The sequence below is a fragment of the Zea mays genome, chromosome 6, assembly GCF_902167145.1.
Source record: "Zea mays cultivar B73 chromosome 6, Zm-B73-REFERENCE-NAM-5.0, whole genome shotgun sequence".
Taxonomy (NCBI): Eukaryota; Viridiplantae; Streptophyta; class Magnoliopsida; order Poales; family Poaceae; genus Zea; species Zea mays.
This window is the reverse complement of record NC_050101.1, coordinates 104,456,700-104,466,541: the sequence shown is the minus strand read 5'-3', so window position 1 is coordinate 104,466,541 and position 9,842 is coordinate 104,456,700.

Genomic DNA, 9,842 nt, shown 5'->3' with positions numbered 1-9,842 from the left:
AGGAGGTGAACATCTTCTTCTCCCCCGTCATATGGTTTGTGCATCCGCTATCAATAATCCAGCTTGAACCCCTGGATGCATAAACCTGCAAGGCAAATTTAGGCTTGGGACTTAGGTACCCAACTCTTGTTGGGTCCTACAAGGTTAGTCACAATTGTCTTAGGGACCCAAATGCAAGTTTTATCACCCTTGCATTTTGCCCCTAATTTCCTAGCAATCACCTTTCTATCCTTTCTACAAATTGCAAAGGAAGCATTCAAAGCATGATATATTGTAGAAGGTTCATTTACTTTCCTAGGAACATTAATAACATTTCTCCTAGGCATATTATGAACAGCATTTTTCCTACCAACATTTCTATCATGCACATAAGAAGAGCTAGAAGCAAACATGGCATGAGAATCAAAGGCATTATATGCATTACAACTCCTATAAGCATTTCTAGGTTGTCTTCTATCATAGTACATAAAGGCATGGTTCTTTTGCACACTACTAGCCATAGGGGCCTTCCCTTTCTCCTTGGCGGAGATGGGAGCCTTATGGCTTGTCAAGTTCTTGGCTTCCCTTTTGTAGCCAAGTCCATCCTTAATTGAGGGATGTCTACCAATCGTATAGGCATCCCTTGCAAATTTTAATTTATCAAATTCACTTTTGCTAGTCTTAAGTTGGGCATTAAGACTAGCCACTTCATCATTCAATTTAGAAATTGAAACTAGGTGTTCACTACAAGCATCAACACTAAAATCTTTACACCTAGTGCAAACCATAACCTGTTCTACATAAGAGTTAGATTTACTAGCCACTTCTAGTTTAGCATTTAAATCATTATTAACACCTTTTAAAGTAGCAATGGTTTCATGACAAGAAGATAATTCACTAGAAAGCACTTCATTTCTTTTAACTTCTAAAGCATAGGATTTTTGTGCCTCTATAAACTTATCATGTTCATCATACAACAAATCCTCTTGCTTTTCTAAAAGCCTATCCTTTTCATTCAAGGCATCAATCAATTCATTGATTTTATCAATTTTATTTCTATCCAATCCCTTGAACAAACTAGAGTAATCTATTTCATCATCACTAGACTCATCGTCACTAGAAGAATCATAAGTGATATCATTACGAGTGATTACCTTCTTCTCTCTTGCCATGAGGCAAGTGTGACGCTCGTTGGGGAAGAGGGATGACTTGTTGAATGCAGTGGCGGCGAGTCCCTCATTGTCGGAGTCAGACGAGGAGCAGTCCGAATCCCACTCCTTGCCAAGATGAGCCTCGCCCTTCTTATAATTCTTCTTCTTCTCCCTCTTGTTCCCTTGGTCCTGATCACTATCATTGTCGGGACAGTTAGCAATAAAATGACCAAGCTTACCGCATTTGAAGCACGAACGCTTCCCCTTGGCTTTGGTCTTGCTTGGCTGTCCCTTGCGACCTTTAAGCGCCGTCTTGAATCTTTTGATGATGAGGGCCATCTCTTCATCATTAAGTCCGGCCGCCTCAATTTGTGCCACCCTGCTAGGTAGCGCCTCCTTGCTTCTTGTTGCCTTAAGAGCAAGGGGTTGAGGCTCGTTGATCGGTCCATTCAAGGCGTCGTCCACGTATCTTGCCTCCTTGATCATCATCCGCCCGCTTACGAATTTTCCGAGTACCTCCTCGGGCGTCATCTTCGTGTACCTGGGATTCTCACGAATATTGTTCACGAGATGAGGATCAAGAACGGTAAATGACCTTAGCATTAGGCGGACGACGTCGTGGTCCGTCCATCGCGTGCTTCCGTAGCTCCTTATTTTGTTGATAAGGATCTTGAGCCGGTTGTATGTTTGCGTCGGCTCCTCGCCCCTTATCATCGCGAATCGTCCGAGCTCGCCCTCCACCAACTCCATCTTGGTGAGTAAGGTGACATCATTCCCCTCATGAGAGATCTTGAGGGTGTCCCAAATTTGCTTGGCATTGTCCAAGCCGCTCACCTTGTGATACTCGTCCCTGCACAAAGAGGCTAGCAACACAGTAGTAGCTTGTGCATTTTTATGGATCTGTTCATTAATAAACGAAGGACTATCCGAGCTATCAAATTTCATTCCACTTTCCACAATCTCCCAAATGCTTGGATGGAGAGAAAATAGGTGTGTACGCATTTTGTGACTCCAAAATCCGTAGTCCTCTCCATCAAAGTGAGGAGGCTTGCCAAGTGGAATGGGGAGCAAATGAGCATTTGAGTTGTGCGGAATGCGCGAATAATCAAAAGAAAAGTTTGAGTTAACCGTCTTTTGTTTGTCGTAGTCGTCGTCCTTGTGGGAAGAAGTAGACTCGTCGCTGTCGTAGTAGACGATCTCCTTGATACGTCTTGTCTTCTTCTTCTTCCCATCTTTATGTCTGTGGCCCGAGCCAGAGTCGTTGGATTTGTCATCTTTTGGCTCGTTGACGAAGGACTCCTTTTCCTTGTCGTTGATCACGATTCCCTTCCCCTTAGGATCCATCTCTTCGGGCGGTTAGTCCCTTTCTTGAAGAGAATGGCTCCGATACCAATTGAGAGCACCTAGAGGGGGGGGGTGAATAGGTGATCCTGTAAAACTTAAACTTATAGCCACAAAAACTTGTTAAGTGTTAGCACAATAAATGCCAAGTGGCTAGAAAGGAGTCTCAACAAAACACAATACCACAAGAGATCAATCACAGAGACGACACAGTGGTTTATCCCGTGGTTCGGTCAAGACCAACGCTTGCCTACTCCACGTTGTGGCGTCCCAACGGACGAGGGTTGCAATCAACCCCTCTCAAGCGGTCCAAAGACCCACTTGAATACCATGGTGTTTTGCTTGCTTTTTCTCAATCCCGTTTGCGAGGAATCTCCACAACTTGGAGCCTCTCGCCCTTACAATTGAAGTTCACAAAGAACACAGAGCAAAGGGGGAATGAGCAACGCACACAAGACTTCAAAAGATCAGAGCAACAACACGCACACAAGTCGCAACAAGAGCTCGCAACACAACTCAAAGAGTTCGCAACTCAACAAGAGCTCTAGATGCTATCACAATGAAACGAATACGTGAGATCGATGTCTTGGTGCTTAGGAATGTTGTAGGAATGCTTGGTGTTCTCCTCCATGCGCCTAGGGGTCTCTTTTATAGCCCCAAGGCAGCTAGGAGCCGTTGAGAACAAATCTGGAAGGCCATCCTTGCCTTCTGTCATCGGGCGCACCGGACAGTCCGGTGCACACCGGACAGTGTCCGGTGCCCGATTCCTTTCCTTAAATGGCGAAGCCGACCGTTGCAGATCTAGGAGCCGTTGGCGCACCGGACATGTCCGGTGCACACCGGACAGTCCGGTGCCCCCTTCCGACCGTTGGCTTGGCCACGTGTCGCGCGCAGAATCCGCGGCGGACCGTTGGCCCGGCCGACCGTTGGCTCACCGGACAGTCCGGTGCACACCGGACAGTCCGGTGAATTTTAGCCGTACGCCGTCAGCAAATTCCCGAGAGCGGCCTCTTCGGCCGAGGCAGCCTGGCGCACCGGACACTGTCCGGTGCACCACCGGACAGTCCGGTGCTCCAGACCGAACAACCTCTTGGCTGAACACAGCCAACTCCCCTCTTTTCTTCTTCTTCCTGTTTCTGATACTTAGACAAGTATATTAGTACACAAAACCAATGTACTAAGACATGGAAACATACATTTGCTCTTGATTTGCACTTTATTCATCCATGGCATAAATCCACATTTAAGTACCTGTGTTGGCACTCAATCACCAAAATACTTAGAAATGGCCCAAGGGCACATTTCCCTTTCAAGGCCGCTCCGCTATAATTCACCGGACTGTCCGGTGTGCCAGCGGAGCAACATCTACTTCGCGCCAACGGTCGTCTGCAGAAAGCATTAAATGCGCTACAGTGCGCGCCAGAGTCAGAGCAGAGCCAGATGGCGCACCGGACACTGAACAGTGCCTGTCCGGTGCACCACCGGACTGTCCGGTGGCCCAGAAGACAGAAGCTCCAACGGTCGGAATCCAACGACTTGGTGACGTGGCAGGCGCACCGGACAGTGTCCGGTGGCGCACCAGACTGTCCAGTGTGCCATGCGACAGCGGCCTTCACCAAACGGCTAGTTTGGTGGTTGGGGCTATAAATACCCCCAACCACCCACCATTCATTGCATCCAAGTTTTCTAACTTCCCACACCTTACAAGAGCTATAGCATTCAATACAAGACACACCAAAGAGATCAAATCCTCTCCCAAGTCCATAGATCATTCCCAATCAATTAGTGACTAGTGAGAGAGTGACTTGTGTTCATTTTGAGCTCTTGTGCTTGGATTGCTTCTTTTTCTCATTCTCTCTTGTGATCAACTCAATTGTAACCGAGGCAAGAGACGCCAATTGTGTGGTGGTCCTTGCGGGGACTTTGTGTCCCATTTGATTGAGAAGAGAAGCTCACTCGGTCTAAGTGACCGTTTGAGAGAGGGAAAGGGTTGAAAGAGACCCGGTCTTTGTGCCCACCTCAACGAGGAGTAGGTTTGCAAGAACCGAACCTCGGTAAAACAAATCCTTGTGTCTTACTCTTTATTTGCTTGCGATTTGTTTTTCACCCTCTCTCTCGGACTCGTTCATATTTCTAACGCTAACCTGGCTTGTAGTTGTGCTTAAGTTTATAAATTTCAGATTCACCCTATTCACCCCCCTCTAGGCGACTTTCAATTAGTATCAGAGGCCGGTGCTTCATTAGAGCTTAACCGCTCGAAGTGATGTCAGGAGATCACACCAAGAAGATGGTGATCGGCGATGAGAAGACCGCTACAAGCCACGGGAAAGCTCCATCGAGGGAGTCCGCCAACAACAAGAAGGATGGATCCCCTTCACGCATTCGATCGCACAAGAGTGGCGAGAAGAAGAAGAAAATGAAGAAAGTGGTCTACTACGAGACCGACTCTTCCTCGCCCTCTACATCCGGATCCGACGCCGCGTTCGTCACTTCTAAGCGCTAAGAGCGCAAGAAGTATAGTAAGATCCCCTTACGCTATCCTCGCATTCCTAAGCATACTCCATTACTTTCCGTTCCATTAGGCAAACCACCGACGTTTGACGGTGAAGATTATTCTAGGTGGAGTGATATGATGAGATATCACCTAACCTCACTCCACAAAAGTATATGGGATGTTGTTGAGTTTGGTGTACAGGTACCATCCGTAGGGGATGAAGATTATGATGAGGACGAGGTGGCCCAAATCGTGCACTTCAACTCTCAAGCCACCACTATACTCCTCACCTCTCTAAGTCAAGAGGAGTATAACAAGGTGCAAGGATTGAAGAGTGCCAAGGAGATTTGGGACATACTCAAGACCGCGCACGAAGGAGATGAGGTGACCAAGATCACCAAGTGGGAGACGATCGAGGGGGAGCTCGGTCGCTTCCGGCTTCGCCAAGGGGAGGAGCCACAAGAGATGTACAACCGGCTCAAGACCTTGGTGAACCAAGTGCGCAACCTCGGGAGCACAAAATGGGATGACCATGAAATGGTCAAGGTTATTCTTAGATCACTCGTTTTTCTTAACCCTACTCAAGTTCAATTAATACGTGATGATCCTAGATACACACTAATGTCTCCCGAGGAAGTAATAGGAAAATTTGTGAGCTTTGAGTTGATGATCAAAGGCTCAAAGAAAATCATCGAGCAAGATGCCTCCTCCACGCTCGAAGCACAACCGGTCGCATTCAAGGCGACAGAGGAGAAGAAGGAAGAGTGTACATCAAGTAGACTCCCCATCGACGCCTCCAAGCTCGACAACGAGGAAATGACGCTCATCATCAAGAGCTTTCGCCAAATCCTCAAGCAAAGGAGGGGAAGGACTACAAGTCCCGCTCCAAGAAAGTTTGCTACAAGTGTGGTAAGTCCGGTCACTTTATTGCAAAATGTCCTTTATCAAGTGACAGTGACAGGGATAACGACAAGAAGGGCAAGAGGAGGGAAAAGAAGAGGTACTACAAGAAGAAGGGCGGCGATGCCCATGTGTGCCGCGAGTGGAACTCCAACGATAGCTCCTCCGACTCCTCCTCCAACGAGGACGCCGCCAACATCGCCGTCACTAAAGGGCTCCTCTTCCCCAACGTCGACCACAAGTGCCTCATGGCAAAGGACGGCAAAAGGAAGAAGGTAAAATCAAATCCTCCACTAAATATGCAACCTCTGGTGATGAGGATAACTCTAGTGATGAAGAGGATAATTTGCGCACCCTTTTTGCCAACCTAAACATGCAACAAAAAGAGAAGTTAAATGAATTAATTAGTGCTATTCATGAGAAGGATGAACTCTTGGACACCCAAGAGGACTTCCTAATTAAGGAAACCAAGAAGCATGTTAAGGTTAAAAATGCTTACGCTCTAGAAGTAGAAAAATGTGAAAAACTATCTAGTGAGCTAAGCACTTGCCATGATATTATTGCCAACCTTAGAAATGAGAATGCTAAAATAATTGCTATGGTTGATTCAAATGTATGTGATGATTCAATTTCCAATCTTAGAGATGATAATGTTAGTTTACTTGCTAAGATTGAAGAATTGAATGTCTCTCTTGTTAGCCTTAGAAACGAGAATGAAAAAATAATTACTAAGGCTAAGGACTTAGATGTTTGCAATGTTACCATTTCCAATCTTAGAAGTGAAAATGACATTTTACATGCTAAGGTTGTTGAACTAAAATCTTGCAAACCCTCTACATCTACCGTTGAGCTTGTTTCCATTTGCACTAGATGTAGAGACATTAATGTTGATGCTATTCATGATCACCTATCTTTAATTAAGAAACAAAATGATCACATAGCTCAACTTAATGCCAAAATTAATGAGCATGACTTAGAAAATGAAAATTTTAAATTTGCTAGAAGCATGCTCTATAGTGGGAGACGCCCTGACATCAAGGATGGCATTGGCTTCCAAAAGGGAGACAATGTCAAACTCAATGCCCTAATCAACTTTGTTAAGGACAAGGCTCCCATGCCTCAGGACAACGAGGGTTACATTTTGTACCCTGTCGGTTATCCCGAGCACAAAATTAGGAGAATTCACTCTAGGAAGTCTCACTCTGGCCCTAATCATGCTTTTATGTATAAGGGTGAGACATCTAGCTCTAGGCAACCAACCCGTGCAAAATTGCCTAAGAAGAAAACTCCTATTGCATCAAATGATTCTAACATTTCATTCAAAACTTTTGATGCATCCTATGTTTTGACTAACAAATCCAGCAAGGTAGTTGCCAAGTATGTTGGGGGCAAACACAAGGGATCAAAGACTTGTGTTTGGGTACCCAAAGTTCTTGTATCTAATGTCAAAGGACCCAAAACCGTTTGGGTACCTAAAATTAAGAACTAAATTTGTTTTGTAGGTTTATGCATCCGGGGGCTCAAGTTGGATCATCGATAGCGGGTGCACAAACCACATGACAGGGGAGAAAAAGATGTTCTCCTCCTACGAGAAAAACCAAGATCCCCAACGAGCGATTACATTCGGGGATGGAAATCAAGGTTTGGTCAAAGGATTGGGTAAAATTGCTATATCACCTGACCATTCCATTTCCAATGTTTTTCTTGTAGATTCTTTAGATTATAACTTGCTTTTAGTTTCGCAATTATGTAAAATGGGTTACAACTGTCTTTTTACGGATATAGGTGTTACTGTCTTTAGAAGAAGTGATGATTCAGTAGCATTTAAGGGAGTGTTAGAGGGTCAGCTATACTTAGTAGATTTTGATAGAGCTGAACTCGGCACTTGCCTAATTGCTAAGACTAACATGGGCTGGCTCTGGCATCGCCGACTAGCACATGTTGGAATGAAGAATCTTCACAAGCTTCTAAAGGGAGAACACATTTTGGGACTAACAAATATTCATTTTGAGAAAGACAGGATTTGTAGCGCATGTCAGGCAGGGAAGCAAGTTGGTGTTCATCATCCACACAAGAACATCATGACGACTGATAGGCCACTCGAGCTCCTACACATGGACCTATTCGGCCCGATAGCTTACATAAGCATCGGCGGGAGTAAGTACTATCTAGTTATTGTGGATGATTTTTCTCGCTTCACTTGGGTGTTCTTTTTGCAGGAAAAATCTCATACCCAAGAGACCTTAAAGGGATTCTTGAGACGGGCTCAAAATGAGTTCGGCTTAAGGATCAAAAAGATTAGAAGCGACAACGGAACGGAGTTCAAGAACTCACAAATAGAAGGCTTCCTTGAGGAGGAGGGCATCAAGCATGAGTTCTCTTCTCCCTACACGCCATAACAAAATGGTGTAGTGGAGAGAAAGAATAGAACTCTATTGGACATGGCAAGAACCATGCTTGATGAGTACAAGACTTCGGATCGGTTTTGGGCCGAGGCGGTCAACACCGCATGCTACGCCATCAACCGATTATATCTACACCAAATCCTCAAGAAGACATCATACGAACTCCTAACCGGTAAAAAGCCCAATGTTTCATATTTTAGAGTCTTTGGTAGCAAATGCTTTATTCTTGTTAAAAGAGGTAGAAAATCTAAATTTGCTCCTAAGGCTGTAGAAGGCTTTTTACTAGGATATGATTCAAACACAAGGGCATATAGAGTCTTTAACAAGTCCTCTGGACTAGTTGAAGTTTCTTGTGACATTGTGTTTGATGAGACTAACGGCTCTCAAGTAGAGCAAGTTGATCTTGATGAGCTAGATGATGAAGAGGCTCCGTGCGTCACGCTAAGGAAGATGCCCATTGGGGATGTGTGTCTTAAGGAATCCGAAGAGCCTCCAAATGCACAAGATCAACCATCTTCCTCCATGCAAGCATCTCCACCAACACAAGATGAGGATGAGGCTCAAGATGATGAAGGAAAAGATCAAGAAGATGAGCCACCTCAAGAGGAGAGCAATGATCAAGGGGGAGATGCCCATGATCAAGATGAGGAAGATAAACAAGTTACAAGACCGCCACACCCAAGAGTCCACCAAGCAATCCAACGAGATCACCCCGTGAACACCATCCTCGGCGATATTCAAAAGGGGGTAACTATTCGATCTCGTGTTGCTCATTTTTGTGAACATTACTCTTTTGTTTCCTCTATTGAGCCACACAGGATAGAGGAAGCACTTCAAGATTCGGATTGGGTGGTGGCGATGCAAGAGGAGCTCAACAACTTCACAAGGAATGAGGTATGACATTTAGTTCCACGTCCTAACCAAAATGTTGTAGGAACCAAATGGGTTTTCCTCAACAAGCAAGATGAGCATGGTGTGGTGACAAGGAACAAAGCCCGACTTGTGGCCAAGGGATATTCACAAGTCGAAGGTTTGGATTTCGGTGAAACCTATGCACCTGTAGTCAGGCTAGAATCAATTCGCATTTTACTTGCCTATGCTACTTACCATGGCTTCAAGCTTTACCAAATGGACGTGAAGAGTGCCTTCCTCAATGGACCAATCAAGGAAGAGGTCTATGTTGAGCAACCTCCCGGCTTTGAAGATAGTGAGTATCCTAATCACGTATATAAACTCTCTAAGGCGCTTTATGGGCTCAAGCAAGCCCCAAGAGCATGGGATGAATGCCTAAGAGATTTTCTTATCACTAATGGCTTCAAAGTCGGAAAAGCCGATCCTACTTTATTTACTAAAACACTTGCAAATGATTTGTTTGTATGCCAAATTTATGTTGATGATATTATATTTGGGTCTACTAACGAATCTACATGTGAGGAATTTAGTAGGATCATGACACAAAAATTCGAGATGTCTATGATGGGGGAGTTGAAGTACTTCTTAGGTTTTCAAGTGAAGCAACTCTAAGAGGGCACCTTCATTAGCCAAACGAAGTATATTCAAGACATTCTAAAC